Genomic DNA, 17,524 nt, shown 5'->3' with positions numbered 1-17,524 from the left:
GGGTTCTTTACTGTAAGTCCCCCTGTTCATATCGCTAGCGGAGGGGGGGGGGGGGGGCGCTGACAGGTCTCCACGCTGACAGGTCTCCACGTTGAGCCTATCTGATAGATAGGCTCACTGCAGAGAATTGCGGCAATTGCAGCATGCTGCGAATTAAATCCCATGAGCAGAGAATTGCTATGATCCTCCACTCGTGGACGCTGGGCTGCACTTTCCATAGCAACGCTATGAAAAGCTCCACAGTGCGTGATCCACGGGCAATTTATCGCCCGTGGACAGGCAGCCTTCGAGCAGTGAGACTATGGAACTCTCTGCTGGAGGACATGGTGATGATGAACTCACTAGCAGAGTATAAGAGGGGCCTGGACACCATTCTTGAGATTTACAATATTACATGTTATATCACTGATCATTCAGAAGGGTCGGTGATCCGGGGATTATTCTGATTGCCAGATTGGAGTCAGGAAGGAATTTTTTCCCTTAAATGGGGAGAATTGGCATCTATCCCATTGGGTTTTTTTTTGTCTTCCTCTGGATCAACATTGTGGGAAAAATAGGCTCAACTGGATGGACATGTGTCTTCTTTAGGCCTTACATACTGTGTTACTATGTGATATCAAAAATAAAAAACTTCTTAAAAATGTGTTTAATACAAAAAGTTTATTTGTACAAGAGGTCATTTCCTGATGACACATTCCCTTTAAAGGGATAATCCAGGCATTTACTATTGATGGCCTATCATCAGGATAAGCCATACATAGTTGATCAGCAGGGTTCAATGCCCTGGATCCCTGCCGATCAGCTGATCCTCTGGCCTGCTGTCAATGAGGCGGGGCTAGATATCCACATCAGTGGTCATGGCTGGAGGAATAATTGATGGACCGATGTCTTTCATTACACTTCTGGCATTGCGGTCAGACCCGGAAGTGTAAAAGAAGGCATCACTCCCCGTACTGAGAGCGAGCAGGAGGATCCCAAGCAACGGATCTTCACCGATCAACTGTTGATGACCTATCCTGAGGATAGGACATCCGTAGTAAATACCCGAAATTCCCTTTAAGTATGTACATTGTATCTTGCTTTCTAATCAGGCAGCCTAAGGCCTCTTTCACACAAGCGTATATCGGCCGCTGTTTTCACGGCCGGACGATATACGCTACGATCTGATGCATTGGATTCCAATGAATAAGAGCACATGGCCGTATTCCCGCGTCGTGAAAGCGCGCGGCCAGACCAATATAGCGCCAAGCACTTTCACGCCGGCCCGCAAGGATAGTCCAGGAACTATCTATCGGTCCGGAATATGTCGGCCGCTGCATAGAATCCTAGTGGCTACTCCTACCGCTTGCGTAATAGCAGACTTATGCTTTACATCTTGATTCCTGTTGGGTCACCAGTTTGCTGACTGTTCTGATTCCATTTCTAGGTATCACCCAGAAGTAGTCGGGTTCAGCTGTGAGGCTCGGTGCCTTTAATATCCTGTTTTATTGGATTTTAGAAGTATTATTTTGAAGCAGCACGCCGAAGTAAAGATTTATGTCGCAGGAGAATTTGATGCAAGTCAAGAAGTAAGCAGAAAGTGGAAACTGGATGATTTATGTAACTTATTGTTCTGTAGAATAAGTAAATATGTCTTTGAAAGTAGCACAATACTCTGGAAGTCTACAGATGTAGAGCCATGATAAATACTAACACACAGGAAACTGTAAACCATTTAGATTGTCAGCAACTGTGAGTATATAAAGTTGATAAACAGTTCCTCCGTTCTCTCCCAGCAAGATGTCATTAAGAAATGCCCAAATCGCAGGTTGTAATTTACATTGTAAAGTTCAGCTCAATCAAAGGTAAATACAGGGAACTCGGCATCGCCTTTTTTTTAACTCTTCGTTCTGTACGGTGATACGATATAGAAATATAGTTAGAAAATTAATGGGGCTTAAATCTTTAAAAGGGGCGTATCATTTCAAGAATCTCCTTCTACACCGACTGATCACTGCATTAGGAACACCTACTCAAAAAGGGGTTGATCTACCTTTTTGGGCAATCTTGGCTTTCAGACGTTGGGAGAAGATGCCACCATTTGATGGACGTCCTCCATACTCAACTCAACCGATGCCGGCTGCAGCAGTTCTGTCAGTTGATACACATTTTGTGGATAAGTGTGAGCAGAGCATGTTCAATAGGGTTAGAGTCCGGTGAGTTTGGTGGCCAAGGCAATGTTGAGAATTCAGTGTTGTGTTCCTCCAACTACTCCCTAGTGATCCGAGCTCAATGACATGGAGCGTTGTCCTATTGAAAGTTGGCAATGTGGTCGGGGAAGACTTCCTGAAGATATGGGTGCAGATTGTCACCTAACAAGTCCCTGTAGTGTTCACCATTCAAGGATTGACCAACAGTCTTGGATCATGTGAGGAAGATATTCCCCCAGACCATGACACCGCCACCACCGGCCTGCTGAACCTGAATGGTACACCAACTGGATACAGCTTCATACATAGAGCAGCATATTCCATCTAAGGAGCAGACTAATTTTAGACCTAATGGGGTTGTCCAGGAATTCAACTTAATGGCCACCATCCATGTAACCATTAAGAAACCCATCCTAGAATGGGTTGAACACATGTCTAGACTGGAGGAGGGGCCATGTTGGGGCTACTGGCTACATGCCGCCTCACACTAAACCCCCCCCCCCTTGCAGTTCCAATCTAGAAATGTATTGAACCTATGCTAGGTGAGTTTCTCACAGGCAGCAGGAACAGCAGCCATTTTGAATTCCCATTCAACACCTTTTAAGTGGGTTGTACAATATGTGATTCACAAAAAGTCTTATTTTTTTCCTAAAGCGGGGCCTTTTTCTTCATAAGCTATGGTTCGTACTGACTTGAATGAAGCTGAGCTGCAATTCCATAAACTGCCAGTTACAAGAGTGGTGCTGTTGCTAGAAAAAAAGCCCCCTTTTTCTTATACTATACAACCCCTTTCAGGATCAAATACTTTCCTTTGTTTTACATAGTTTTACGTAAAGGCACCTTTCTGTAAGCCGTGAGTTTGGCCTTACTCATGGATCTCCTACTGAGACTTAGACTGCAGTTTCTATGTATAATAATATGTAGAAGCTGCAGAAGACAAACAATGCAAAATTTTTAATTAAACCCTATTAGAAAACCGATTGTCAGCCCAATATACACCATCCTGCCAAAAGTAATTGGTCACCTAAGCAATAATTAAAAGTATTTATTTTCCATCCTTTAATACTGAGTGGGGCTTCTTTAGCCTAATGACACTGGATACCCTCCATGGCATACTTTCTACTAACGTCTGATACACTTTAGCTGTTATTTCCCTTCATTCATATTGCAAATGTCTGGCAAGGAAATACCACTTCTGGTTCTTGCTCAGGTGTCCAATTAGTTTTGGTAGGATAGCTCATTAATTTAAGTGAAAAAATTGCCCCTTAAAGGTTTTTCATAGCTTTTAATGAAATGCAGTTATGCCCATATGCTACAAATACTACCCCCCCCCCCCCCCCAAGTCCCTCTAGTCTATCGTATGCCATGTACATTATCAAATCTGTTTAATCAGCTCACCCTCGCAGGCTCGCCCAGTCCACAGCGCGCTCAGAGCACAAACCCAATGCAAAAAATGGAAGAAGGAAAAACTCCAACATCGGCCGGGACGTCTTTGTTTTTGTTTGTTGGGATGGAGATATAATAGAGATATAATAGTTAATGAACATTTAAAACAAAAACGAAATAATATAGAAAACAGGAATAAATACAATGTAACTTTTTCCACCCAGCATATTATACATAATAAGGAATGCAGGATTTACCAAAAAAAGGGTCCAGGCATATCTGCCACTATAAATCAATGCCCCCCATAATAATAATGATCGCTGTGAGGCCAAGCAATTAGTTTATTGAAGAGATACATAAATATTTATCACAGACAACTCCGATAACACCGAGGATCCACTGGGTAGGGGTTTAAAGTACATGACAAATCTCACTACGAGGCTTTAGTCACACAAGCGTTTTATCATGACCTTCTGATTCATTGGATTCCAGTGCATCTGTTCAGATGGGTGATTTTCTGGTGTGTAACTAATACGCCAACCGGTCCCATAGACTCCTATGAGAGCCTATTAGAGCTGCCCAAAAAGGGAGGTGGGAGGGAGTTTAGAAGCAGCCCTACTAAACTCCCTCCCCCTCTCCGCCCTTTGCTGGCTGCCTGCAAAGGGAAGGGGGCGGGACTGGGTGGGAGATTAACACACTAGCTCCTGCCCTGTCCCACCCCCTCCCATTGCCGTGAGGGGGAGGGAGTTTAGCAGAGCTAAACTCTCTCTCCCCGCCCGATGGTATTCCGGGATGCAGCATAATCTCGCCGCATCTCGCAGCATTGGTCATGGCTGCCTCTCGTTCAAGCAATTTTTGCCGCGACGCAACACGCCCTGAGGAGAATCGCAGTGGCCGTGTAAAGGAGCACTAACAGAGAAGTATATAGGTCCCAAGGGTGCCTTCTGGGGTGCCTTCTGGCTCTATTCTGGTACTTTATTAGTATGTGGCTCTTCACTCTGCTTTTACCTTGTCCACTTTCCTATTGATGTGTAGTATCACTTTCATCCTATGTACAAGTAGACTGAGTCCTTGGGACCTATATTCTTCTTCTAGGGCTTAAAGACGTGGACGCATGTGCTCATACGCTCGACGCTACCAAGTGTAGTTGTGCATTTTTTTTTGGACTATTCAAACTCCGCACTATTGCACACAGAATAGGCAGGAAGATTGGTCCCCCCGATCTTTCTCCCATGTAGGAGAACTATGTGCAAGACAGATAGGGCAAGTCCTACCGTTCCTAGAGCCTAGTATTTACGCGCGAGAATCCCGACAGTGGAAAAGCAACCATTGAAATCACTGGTTTTGTCTGTTTAATTTTCAGTGCCACATAACGGAACAAGAACACACCCATGTGTTTAAGCCCTCAGGCCGCTTCACACTGGCGAGACTCTCATGCTCATCGCAATTATTAGCCACGTTAAAACGTTTGTCCAGTGAAGATAGGTCATCGGCATCAAAATACACCGGGCGACCTTTTGACACGGCCGTAAAAGATAGGTCTTGCCCTATATGTTTCGGCTATGATCAGCCTCCAGCTCCCATAGGCATCTATGGGAGCTGCTGGCAAAGGGAGGGGGAGCGAGGGAGTTTTGCAGCGGCTATTGCTGCTAAATTATGTCAGCTGGTTCTCTGTTAAAGTGTTAATGCCGGCCTAAAGAATTCTGGACTGCAGCATATACCCACCGCCGTGTAAAGGGGGTGAGAAAACACGAGATGTAGCCGCTAATGAGGTCTTTCACTTAGATTTCTTATGCACTTTAAGCCCCTATCCAGCAGGTACTTGGTTTTATCTTTTATCTCCTTGTGTTTTTGTGATACGTATTTGTGTATGTCTTTAACCCTTTCCAAACCACTGTCTGACGTCTGAAGACATTATGATTTAAGACTGTACAGCCCCAATGTTGGAAGATGTCCGTCAGGGGTTCTCTTACTGTATATTGCCAGCCTCTCTGCTGTCGGAGCCTATCCAACGTGTCACCTCATGCAGTACTGGCTTTAGCCAGCAGATGGCGCCATTGTATAAAGGCAGAAAAAGAGTAAGCCCCCTAGGAAAACCAGGATACAAATTGAATTGGAAAGCGTTAATAAACTAATTGTTTGCCCTCATATTCCTTTTTTTTCTTTTGTGTTTATACATTCTAAGGAAGTAGTGAACATTATCAAGAGACACCCAGGCTGCCTGTCCACGGGCATTGCGATATCCACGGTGGATCTCCGCCACGGGAGCCACGGCCCGGGAGCAGAAGCCAGCTGACGGATCTCCACAGTCAGCCTATCTCACAGATAGGCTAACTGCAGAGAATCGTGGCAATTCGCAGCATGCTGCGATTTGCTGCCCGCGAGCGGAGAATCGCTATGATTCTCCGCTCGTTAACAGGGGGGCTGCGCTTTCCATAGCAAAGCTATGGAAAGTGTTCACTGCGTTCCCCGCGTCTGGATTATCGCCGTGGGGAACACAATGCAAAAATGCCAGTGGACAAGCAGCCTTAAGCCTGCTGCACATGAATGGGTCAGATTCTGGACGCGGGTTCCCGCACCAGAATCCGACCTTGTGCCCGGCCGGTGACCCTGCGTACCTGTCATTTCTTTTCATTTTTTCCGCTGTGTATGGTCTGGAAGGCTTGCCGTTGGACATGAGCAGTACAGATTTTCCGCACCATCCCTAGGTGATGATACGGGTACTGTGACCCTTACGCAGTGTTCATTGCAGAAGGTCTGCGGGTCAGACGGCTTCCATTGACTTCAATGGAAACCGTCCGTGTGGACACCGCTCAAGATTAGAGCATGCTGCGCTTTTTGCAATTGTTTTCCGCTCCTGTGCAGGTAAAAAGCATTCTATGGACAGTATCTGCTACGGAACCCCGCCCCGTATTCCGCAATGCTAATATGCCCATGTGCAGCCGGCCTTAGCGATATTGTATGGAAATCCCATGTTGAGAAAGGTCATTTCCAAAGGGGTTACTTTTGTGGCAAGAGAGACTCCAACATTGGGTCGGATACTTCTCCAGTTCACTGGTGGACAGTGCACGTTTTTTTTCCGTGTGGCTGTGAACTTTGTAAAGTTTGTCAATAGTTTTGGTTCTGCAGTTACCGGTAAGACGTATAATATCAGGACGTACATAACTCGCTATTCCACTTGTGTGGTATATTGGATCACATGTAAATATTGTAATTTACACTATGCTGGTTACACAACTGGAGAATTAAAGGTTCGCATTCGGAGGCGTTTCTCACGAGGCGCTGCAGAGATCAGTGTTTTCCGAACACTCTGCAGAACACTCTGGCTGCACTAATAGATGCCTTTTGCAGGGAATAGGAGGCCCTGCATCCTCCAGCTGGCTCTCCGACACTGCTTTCCAGCACTTTAAGCAGGCGGGGATTTAAAAATCCCCACCTCCTGAAAGGGCTGTGCTGATTGGCTGAGCACTCAGCCAATAGCAGCTAGTGCTTAGCTATTGGCTGAGCGCTCAGCCAATTACAGCTAGTGTTTAGCTATTCATTCATGAATAGCTAAGATAGTGCTATTCATGAATGAATAGCTAAGCCCTATTTGTAATTGGCTGAGCGCGAATATGAACCCCATTGTTTTGAATGGGGTCATACACATGATCAATGTTTTCCTGCATGGCACCGTGTTGTGATGCAGGAAACAAATCGCGGCACATCCTATCTTTGGGCGTGCCATCGCATCTCCCATTGTTTGCATTGGGGCCAGCGGCAGCATCACACCACATGCTAGGTGCATGCGGTGCGATGCCATTGAAAACAATGGGAGACACTCCGCAATCCTGACAGTCGCGGCGGAGGATCGCTACTTCCCCGTAGTGATGCCTCACATATGCGGGGAAATCGCATGTTGGCGATCGCCATATCAGGCTGTGATTCACAACTTTCCTGTGCGAAATCAGCCTCAGGGTATGTTTAAACGTAGCGGCAAATTCTGCATCCAAAACAGAATCAAAATCTGCACCAACGCTGCGGGTTTTGACTAAAAATCAGCTGTGCATCCGCAGCTGGTATCAGAAGATGCCGCGCTCCTCCTCACCTCCGACGTCTTCATGTCCTCGGCGCTTCCTTCAATGGCCTCTAACGGTCGCAGAGGCGCTGGTTACTTCTGCAACACCTGACCACTGATGCTCTATAGGTGCCCAGTGAAAGAAGCGCCAAAATCACAACGACTTTTGAGGTGAGAGGGAACGCGGCATCTTCTGGAATCAGCAGCTGATTTTCTGTCAAACCCCCCACAGAAGGTGCAAACTTTGACTCTGTTTTTGATGCAGAAATGCCGCCAAATTTGCAACGGAATGTTTCACTGCATTTGCGCTACGTGTGAACATCCCCGGAAGAGGAGTTGGGTTTATTGGAGAATAGGCAATGATGAGTGAAAGCAATTTCCGAAACATGGAAGGGCCTTTTCTGCAGTTCGAGCGTCGCGGGTTTTTTTTTTTTCTATTTCCGTGTACATTAGGACCAATCATTGAAAACATAAGAAAATCCTCTAATACTGATAGACTTATTCCATGTACAGTCCTAATGCTGGGATACAAGCAGACAGATCCAGCTGGCGCTAATGTCCTGCTAATGATGTCACAGGCGGCGCGGGTCTCAGGCTGGAACATTTCGATGTATTTCTATATGATATTATACGAGGAATAATCAGTGATTTTAGCAGCTAATTTTAAGGGTAATTTGCATGTTTTGCTGCCGGCCGGCCGCATCAATTACTATTACAGCTGAAGACTCGTTACACACAGCGCTTCTGGGGGAATACGGTTGGAAGTGACATATCTGGGCCTCGCTCAGGATTAAGCTATAGGCCCAACATGGGGCACAAGGCATGGTAAACAGAAATAGCTCGTCCTAATATAGCCGTCCTGTCTACAGAATCACGTTATGTGAAAGTCAATCTGCCAGTCACAGTATCCCATCTAACAATACTAACCACGGGAATATAGACCAACTCAGTCCTACCTTTTGTTTTATGCTCCATTTCTCCGTGGCCCATGGTTTACAATCATCCCGCGCTAATAAGGCACCAACGTCCAATGGGCGGCACACTGCTTGGAATCATCCAAGCTCGCGTCACCTCCTTCTTCAACCATGCCCATTTGCAGTTGATTGACAGAACATACCCTTGTGGTATTAAGCCAGGACCTCTATTTCCCCTCATAGTAATAGTACCCCTAGTGTTGCTCTCAGAGTAATAGTGCCCCTTCAGAAATAATACCCTACATACCCCTGTTCAATAATGCCCCCATCGGTAATAATGCCTCTACATGCCCCCTTAGTAATAATGCCTCTGTGTGACCCCCTCACTAATAGTGCCCACATATATCCCCTCAGTAATAATTCCCCTGAGTCCTCAGCTCTGTATTGCCCCCGCATGCCCCACCAATAATAATACTTTTGTATGACCCCTCACAAAAAATGTCCCTGTATGACCCCCTAAGTAATAATGCCCCTGCATACCCCTGCTCACTATGGCCACAACATACCCCCTCAGTAATAATGCCTCTACATGCCTTCTCAGTAATAATGCCTCTGTGTGACCCCCGCACTAATAGTGCCCACATATATCCGCTCAGTAATAATACCTTCATATGACCCCTCAGTAAAAATGTCCCTGTATGACCCCCTAAATAATAATGGCCCTGCATACCCCTGTTCAATACGGCCCCAACATACCTCCTCAGTAAAAATGCCTTTACATGCCCGCTCAGTAATAATACCTCCATATAACACCCCACTAAAAATGTCCCGGTATGACCCCCTCAATAATAATGCTGCCAGATATCCCCCCTTGGTAATAATGCACTTGTTTGACCCCTCAGTAATAATGCTTCTACATACTCCTGCTAAACATGGCCCCCACATGCCCCTCATATGTCTCCTCAGTAATATCACAGTATGGCCCCCTCAGTAATAAAGTCCTCGCATGCTCCCTCCATAATAATGCCCTGGCATACCCCTGCTCATTACTGCTCACACATGCCCCCTCAGTAATAATACCCCTGTAAGTCCCCACTCGATAATACCCCTTTTATAAAGTTAAACAAAATAACAGCCTACGCTCATCTCTTTTGCTCCTCTTGTCATTCTGGTCTTCTGCTCCCTTCCAGGCACTGTGATCACATGATCTCTGTTGCCAATCCCCAGTTTCAGCATTGGTACAGCTGAGACCAGTGATTGGCGGCAGTGATCAAGTGCTTGGCAACGCATGATCACGCTACCCAGAAGTGAGCAGCAAGCTGGAGTGAAGTGGACTGCAATGGCAAAGGGAGTGGAAGTGGTGAGTATAGGCTGCTTTTCATTTTACTTCTTTCCTAGTCACCCCTGCAGGACATGTTTACTGCTTTCCTGGATGGTGGACAGCCCCCAAATCCCAGGACTGTCCCACCAAATCTGGTACAGTTAGCAGACATGGAGTCGTGCATATTGGCACAACCCCTTTAACCACATAGTATATGGGAAGAACCCCAGCTAATTGTACAATGTATCACTATATAACTAGCCAAAGTGACTGTCACGTCCGTGTGGCTCACAAGCACCACGCTCAGCACGGACGCAGGGTGATGTTCACAACTACTTTAGTAGATAGACTATGCACCGGAGAGCAGTGCGCACCACAATTAAAATACGTAGCCCAGATGTAAAGCCCGTACGACACAATAGTACAACACTCAGCACGGCAACAGGGAACATACACACAGTAGGAAAAAGCCGCACACCATGCTATGTGGGACAGTAGCACCACTCCAGGGAGAGGGAAGGAAGCCTGGCCCTAACCTAGCAGGGAGTTGACGGGTCTCTGCCTAAAGCGGGGTCATTGCCTCGATAAAAGACGGCCCCACGATACTCTTTTTGGGCCATGATTGTCCCTATAGGAACCCCTGAAGAGATGAACCGACACGCAAAACAAAAACAGAAGTGAAAAGTGACAAAACCAACTGGAAAGAAACCTGTAGCTACTTATCTACAAGTAGGAAAACACCCACGACAGCAGAGCTCCAAACTCCAAGTTCTCCACTATGGAATGGAATAAGCAGCACTGATCACCAGGAGGGGTGAGAATATATAGCCACTCTGCACCTGAAAACTGGCAGAGTGAATAGGAAATCACACCTCCACCTTACTCCCAGGCATGGCTAATCCAGCATGCATCCAAGCAGCAAAGGCAGACAGCACCAACAGACTGCACATGGTGCATTAACCCTTGACCTGCTTAACAAGGCAACAAGTCTTTGCCTGTTTTGAAGCCACCATGCCAAGACATTGTCACGACCGACAAGTTACCATTCGGTTAGCTGTTGCATAACATATTAATATAGTGTGTAAGGCCTTAGTCAGACGGGCGTTTTTAGCCGCGATTTGCGCATGCGCATGCGTCCGGCGATTTTATAAAACCATTGCTTTGCAATGGTATCGGACACATGAGCGGTTTTTATGCGCTCGTCTGATAAATTATAGAACAAAAAATCGCAGATTGCACCTATCTGCGATCTGCGATTCCTGTTCTCTTCTCTATATGCGCTCAATGGGGCCGGCGGCAGCAGCGCCGACCCCATTGAGAACATATAGAATACAAATCATTCTTCTCTGCCACAGCTGTAACAGCTGTGGCAGAGAAGAACGATGTTTGCCCATTGAATTCAATGGAGCGGCAATACAGCCGCTCCATTGAAAGCAATGGGCTGCAGGCGTGCGCGGGGTGAATTGACGGGAAGGGGTTAAATATATAAACCCTTCCCTGCAATTCATCCTAAAATGTCTTAAAATAAAAAAAAATTGTATACTCACCTTTCCGCTGCAGCCGGAGTCCAGCCGCAGCCGCTGTCGGTTCTCCTGAACTGCTTCTCGGCACTATTCAGCCGGCGGGGCTTTAAAATCCCCGCCTGCTGAATGATCTGCCTCTGATTGGTCACAGCCTGACCAATCAGAGGCCGGTTTCACTCACACACCCATTCATGAATTCATGAATGGGTGAGTGACTGCTGCCTCTCAGCGCTGAGCCAATCAGGGGCAGGTCTGACTCACATCCATTCATGAATTCATGAATGGGTGTGAGTGAGGCATGCCTCTGATTGGCTCAGCGCTGAGCCAATCAGGGGGCAGGTCTGACTCACACCCCCTTCACACCCACTGCAGGACGGCCGCTCGGAGCTCCGGCTGCCGGCAGGTGAGTATACAATTTTTTTTTATTTTTACACATTTTAGGATGAATTGCAGGGAAGGGCTTATATATTTAAGCCCTTACCGACAATTCATCGCGGGCTCGCCCGCAGCGCATTGCTTTCAATGGAGACGGCTGTATTGCCGTCTCCATTGAATGCAATGCGCTGGACAGCTCCGGCCCGTTTCTAATGAAACGCGGCTAGGAGCAGATTTTCGGGCGATTTGCGGGCGACTTGCGCGCACCGGTCACACGATTTGCGGATGCGCATCCGTCATGCGATCCGCAAATCGCGCGAAAAAACGCCCGTCTGACTGAGCCCTAAGGCTGAAAAAAAGACATGTCCATCCAGTTCAGCCTATTACCCTCCAAATGTTGATACAGAAGAAGGAAAAAAAAACAATGGGGTAGAAACCATTTTTCCCCATTTAAGGGGAAAAAAATCCTTCCTGACTCCAATCTGAAAATTGGAATAATCCCAGGATCAACAACCAATTTCCCAGAGGAGCATGCATGACCTTATAAGTCTCCTCACACCTACTAGGTGCACTCCTTAAGGAGAAACTTTACTCCTTCCGCTTACATCACAGGCCTCTCACCCAACAACTTCTTGTACACTGATGATGGGGCAAAAACCCTGAAACAGCTGTCTGTACATGGTTATCTTTTCCTTCTAGAGAAGACTTTTCTGCTCATGATCCCAGTCATTGTCACAAAGCCTATTAAAAAGTCAGACATTGACTTTCAGGAATACTAGGTGGCGCTGTAGAGGCATTACTCCATCTTTCCATTTGCATAAATTTCCCAGAGGAGCATGGATGGCCATATAAGTCTCCTCACACTTTCTAGTTGCTCTCACTAAGGCTAATTGCACACCGCCGATCACAATTTTTGCCGCCATCTTCCTTGTCTTTTTTCCTGTGATTTTTGAGTGTTAATCCTGCTTTTTCTCGCGAAATCATTGCCGCCACTCACGATTTTCTCGCAAACGCACCATTTTGCCGACTTTTTAATGTTAAAATCGCATCGCAACACAAATTTGTTGCAATGCAATAAAAATGAGGTTCCAAAGGGGAACATGGGAAATAAAAAAAACGCACATTGCAGAAGGATAGAGCGTGCCGCGAGTTTTTGTTCTCTCAACATCACATCAGTGAAAACATCGCAGATAAGAAGGAAACCATTGTAAATCATTGGTTTCATCATCTGTTTTTTTACTGACTACCGCATCACGCGAAAATCGCGGCACGCTCTTTATTTCTGCGATGTGCGATTTTTTTTTTGATTTTTTTTTAAAAACCCATATTTCCTTATAGAGCCTCCTTTTATCGCGATGCGTTGCGATTTTAACATTAGAAAGTCCTATTGAATCCGAAATAAAAAAAATCGTACGTTTTTATTGCGCAATTATATCACACGTGACAGCATTGTGATGCGAGATTATTCTAGAAAAAAAAGCATTGCCTTCGCCCAAAAATCGCGGGAACAAAGGCAAGATTTTGCCGCGATTTCCTTGCGGCAAAATTGCTAACGTCCCTGTGAAACTAGCCTAAGAAGAAACATCATCCCAGCCATCCCCCTTATAGTAACATTCCTTTAATTCCAACTACTTTACATTATTTCCAGGATTTAAAGTGACAGTACCCCAGAGCGGACAGACTGGCGCTGTAAATCTCTTGATGATAATCATCACACGGAATCCATATTTGCAAAATTAGCAAATTCCTAAAAAATCGTCATGGCAAATCTATTCTTTTTTTCATTTAATCATTAAAAACGCAGCGAGGAATAATTGAATGTTTTAATTATCTAGTGAAATAAAACCTGCGACCGCCCACCATCACCCCGTATCACGGATCCAAATTATTTGGCAACCGTCTGATGGAAAATTGGGCAGTAAAGTCTGGAAGGAATTCCTCCAGTCATCCGGCCACCCGGGCCCATTAAAATGCAAGACTCAGCACTGTTATTTAAGAAATAATGACCTGTGTTCCGTCCCCGCGTTCTGCGGTAATATTAGATTATTGGCACGCGGGGTATATATTTATAAGCAGCGCTGTACCTCACCGTGAGCCTGTCAGGGTGTTAACGGCTCCTTTGTTGATAATTAGCTATAAAATTGAATAACTGAGTGAACGGCGCGGGTAAAAGTGCATATTCATATTGGAATTTGGAGATTAATTGTTATCTCATCTCACTGTCACCAGTGACATTAAAGAGGTATTAAACGCCTGTACAGCGCGCAATTCCCAGATAGCTGAGTATTAGCAAAACAGCTCCTCAGAAGATAAACTGTATCTTATGCTGTACTGGATGTACCACGTTGCAAGAATATGCAGGTCTGTTCTACTAGTGTTATATGCTATATTAAAAGGGAAGGCAAACTGTTTATACGGCTATTAAGGTATAGGGACGTCTTAGAGAGGCATCTGCAGCTCCAGACTCATCTCTTGGCCAGAATACAGAGCTAATAACAAAGAGCGTCTCCCTCTCGTGGACTGGGCCTGCCAATGAAGTATGTAGTACAATCCTGAGTTACATCCTGTATTATACTCCAGAGCTGCACTCACTATTCTGCTGGTGGAGTCACTGTGTACATAGATTACCTATCCTGTACCAATCCTGAGTTAAATCCTGTATTATACTCCAGAGCTGCACTCACTATTCTGCTGGTGGAGTCACTGTGTACATACATTACTAATGCAGTACTGATCCTGAGTTACATCCTGTATTATACTTCAGAGCTGCACTCAATATTCTGCTGGAGGAGTTACTGTGTACATACATTACTTATCCTGCACTGATCCTGAGTTACACCCAGTATTATACTCCAGAGCTGCACTCACTATTCTGCTGTTGGAGTCTCCGTGTACATACATTACTTACCCTGTACTGATCCTGAGTTACATGCTGTATTATACTCCAGAGCTGCACTCACTATTCTGCTGGTGGAGTCACTGTGTACATACATTACTTATCCTGTACTGATCCTGAGTTACATCCTGTATTATACTCCAGAGCTGCACTCACTATTCTGCTGGTGGAGTCACTGCGTACATACATTACTTATCCTGTACTGATCCTGAGTTACACCCAGTATTATACCCCAGAGCTGCACTCACTATTCTGCTGTTGGAGTCTCCGTGTACATACATTACTTACCCTGTACTGATCCTGAGTTACATCCTGTATTATAGTCCAGAGCTGCACTCACTGCACTCACTATTCTCCTGGTGGAGTCACTGTGTATATACATTACTTATCCTGTACTGATCCTGAGTTACATCCTGTATTATACTCCAGAGCTGCACTCACTATTCTGCTGGTGGAGTCACTGTGTACATACATTACTTATCCTGTACTGATCCTGAGTTACATCCTGTATTATACCCCAGAGCTGCACTCACTATTCTGCTGGTGGAGTCACTGTGTACATACATTACTTATCCTGTACTGATCCTGAGTTACATCCTGTATTATACTCCAGAGCTGCACTCACTATTCTGCTGATGGAGTCATGCACAAATAGCCTGACCACAGGGCCTGTACAATATCCGATAACTATACCGTGCACATATACTGTAGCAGTAACACGGCACCCATGCATCTCTCTCCAACACATTTAGGCTCTTCTCCCTCTGCATCTGCAGTATACATCTGCTGTGCACACCAGGACATTTTGAAAGGTCTTGATGCATACGATATACAGATCCGCACACCCCAGTTCTCCCCACGGAGGTACTTTGGCCTCCATTCGGGTGGTTTTCATGAGAATTACCATTTCTTTACTGCATGGAATAGTGCAGCAGACTGTGCTGTTCCATTCAGAGGCATTCAACCTGCGGTATACCATATTTTCACAATTACACCCTATGGTTGTCGGATGCCACTAAGTGGTGACTGGTAAATGTATATGTTCAAAATCTCCATCTTTTAGTAAATTCTTCCAACAAAACCTTGGATACAAGCTAGTCACGGCCATACAGTATCCACACAGTACCAGGAAATGTACTGTGCTCTAGAGCGCCATCTAACAGTCAGTGAATATACAGTGTGCATATAGTACCCACCCAGCACCTATATAGAGTAGCATTCAGCAATTGTGCAGTGCTACACCAGTGCCTCACCGAGGTACAGATACAGCATATACACCGAACCATCACTGCATGAGGAGCACCTACTCAATATCGGGTTGGTCCACCCTTTTGGGTGATCACTGCTTTCAGACATCGGGGAACAGAATCCACAAGCTGGTGAACATCCTTCATACTCCACTTTCCCCTTGCCCAATGCAGCAGATCCGTCGGTGCACATTTTGCAGATAAGTGGAACAGATCTCACAGCCCTTCCCAGCAGATCCCAGACATGTTCCATGGGGTTACAGCCCAATGAGTTTGGGACCAAGACAGTGCGGAGAATTCATTGTTATGATCCTTCAACTAATCCGTAGTGATTTGAGCTCAATGACTTGGAAAGTATTCCTGTTGAGAGCTGTCACTGTGGTCGGGGAAGACTTCCTGAAGATATGGGTGCAGATGGTCAGCTGACAGGTCCCTGTAGCAATGATTGTGTATGATGCCTAATGGTCCTAGGATATGCCAGGAAAACGCTCCCAGACCATGACAATGCTACCACTGACCTGTTGAACTCCAACAGTGCACCCATGGCATACAGCTTCATGCGGACCCGGCTATCTGTATGGTTCAGTAAGAAATTGGACCCATCCCTCCAGATGACCTTTTGCCATATGTCCAAGGTCCACTGATGTCTTTCCTGGGCCCATGCGAGGGTCATCAGGGCCATCCTTGTCGGTCTTTGACTATTGAACTAGTCAATATAAGGTACACTGCATGGTAATTGTAGAAATTTGTCTAACTTCCCCACTTGTTGTACTGCTGGGTCAGTTGGTCCACTGTGGCACATCGTTGTTGAGACGTACCACCTGACGCTCACCTCTAGAACCAACCACACGTGGCCTGATGCTGTGTGATCTTCTGTTGGATGACTGTCCATGGCTCAACTAGTCTTGAAACTCTCTTCCTATTGTGGTTCAGGAAAAGCCAACAAGTGCAACTGTTTCATAAATGTTGGCACCACACCTCCGGGCACCAACAATCTGCCTGTGGTCAAAGTCACTCGAGTCATCAAATTTACACACTACTGCCAAATGTTGGCTTCTGCTCCGCAGACGAGAGGTAGAGGTCAGCAAATTATCTGAGAGGAGATTGTGACACGGCCATCGTGTGGTACCACGTTACTGATCACAAGATCAGTAACGTGGTAGAAATATATAGTGCACATACAGTATCCATCAGGGTTTCCCCGAAGCCTTTATGCTACCTGAAGCACAGTATAAGCACTCTGAAAGAAAGAGAACAATAACTTGAAAAATAACATGAAAGTGCCAATATACAAGATACCCTACACATATTTGAACTATTGAGACTTGTTTGAAGTGACAGAGTTATAGTGCTCCGAAGAGTGCCTTCAATAGTAATAGTAACTGCCTTAATGGCCCCAATAGTTATAGTGACCCATTTCACGGCCCCAGTAGTCATAGTGATCCAATAAAGTTGTCGCAGCAGTAATGGTGCCCCCCCCCCTCAGTTGCCCCAGTAGTAAGTGACCCCATAGTAGCCCCAGTAGTAAGACTTATCCCCATGGAGGGCCCATTTGTAATATCATGCCCAATAGTGTCTCCAGTAGTAATAGTTTCCCCAATATTTATACTGACACC

At 45.8% G+C, this 17,524-nt stretch overlaps 1 long non-coding RNA gene across 3 annotated transcripts in view; it reads left to right on the top strand.

Annotated features, from left to right (window-relative positions):
• Positions 1–17,524, top strand: part of LOC136620054 (uncharacterized) — a 101,646-nt gene that overhangs the window by 34,737 nt on the left and 49,385 nt on the right. For 2 of the 3 annotated variants that reach the window (XR_010791119.1, XR_010791118.1), the window contains one exon: positions 1,427–1,568. The exons of the other annotated variant lie outside the window; for it this stretch is intronic. This is a non-coding gene — a long non-coding RNA (uncharacterized lncRNA). The remainder of the gene's footprint in view (positions 1–1,426; positions 1,569–17,524) is intronic. 3 annotated transcript variants of the gene reach the window in all.

Source organism: Eleutherodactylus coqui, chromosome 3 (genome assembly GCF_035609145.1).
Source record: "Eleutherodactylus coqui strain aEleCoq1 chromosome 3, aEleCoq1.hap1, whole genome shotgun sequence".
Taxonomy (NCBI): Eukaryota; Metazoa; Chordata; class Amphibia; order Anura; family Eleutherodactylidae; genus Eleutherodactylus; species Eleutherodactylus coqui.
Note: the sequence above shows the minus strand (reverse complement) of the source record. Positions and strands in the feature narration are given on the sequence as shown.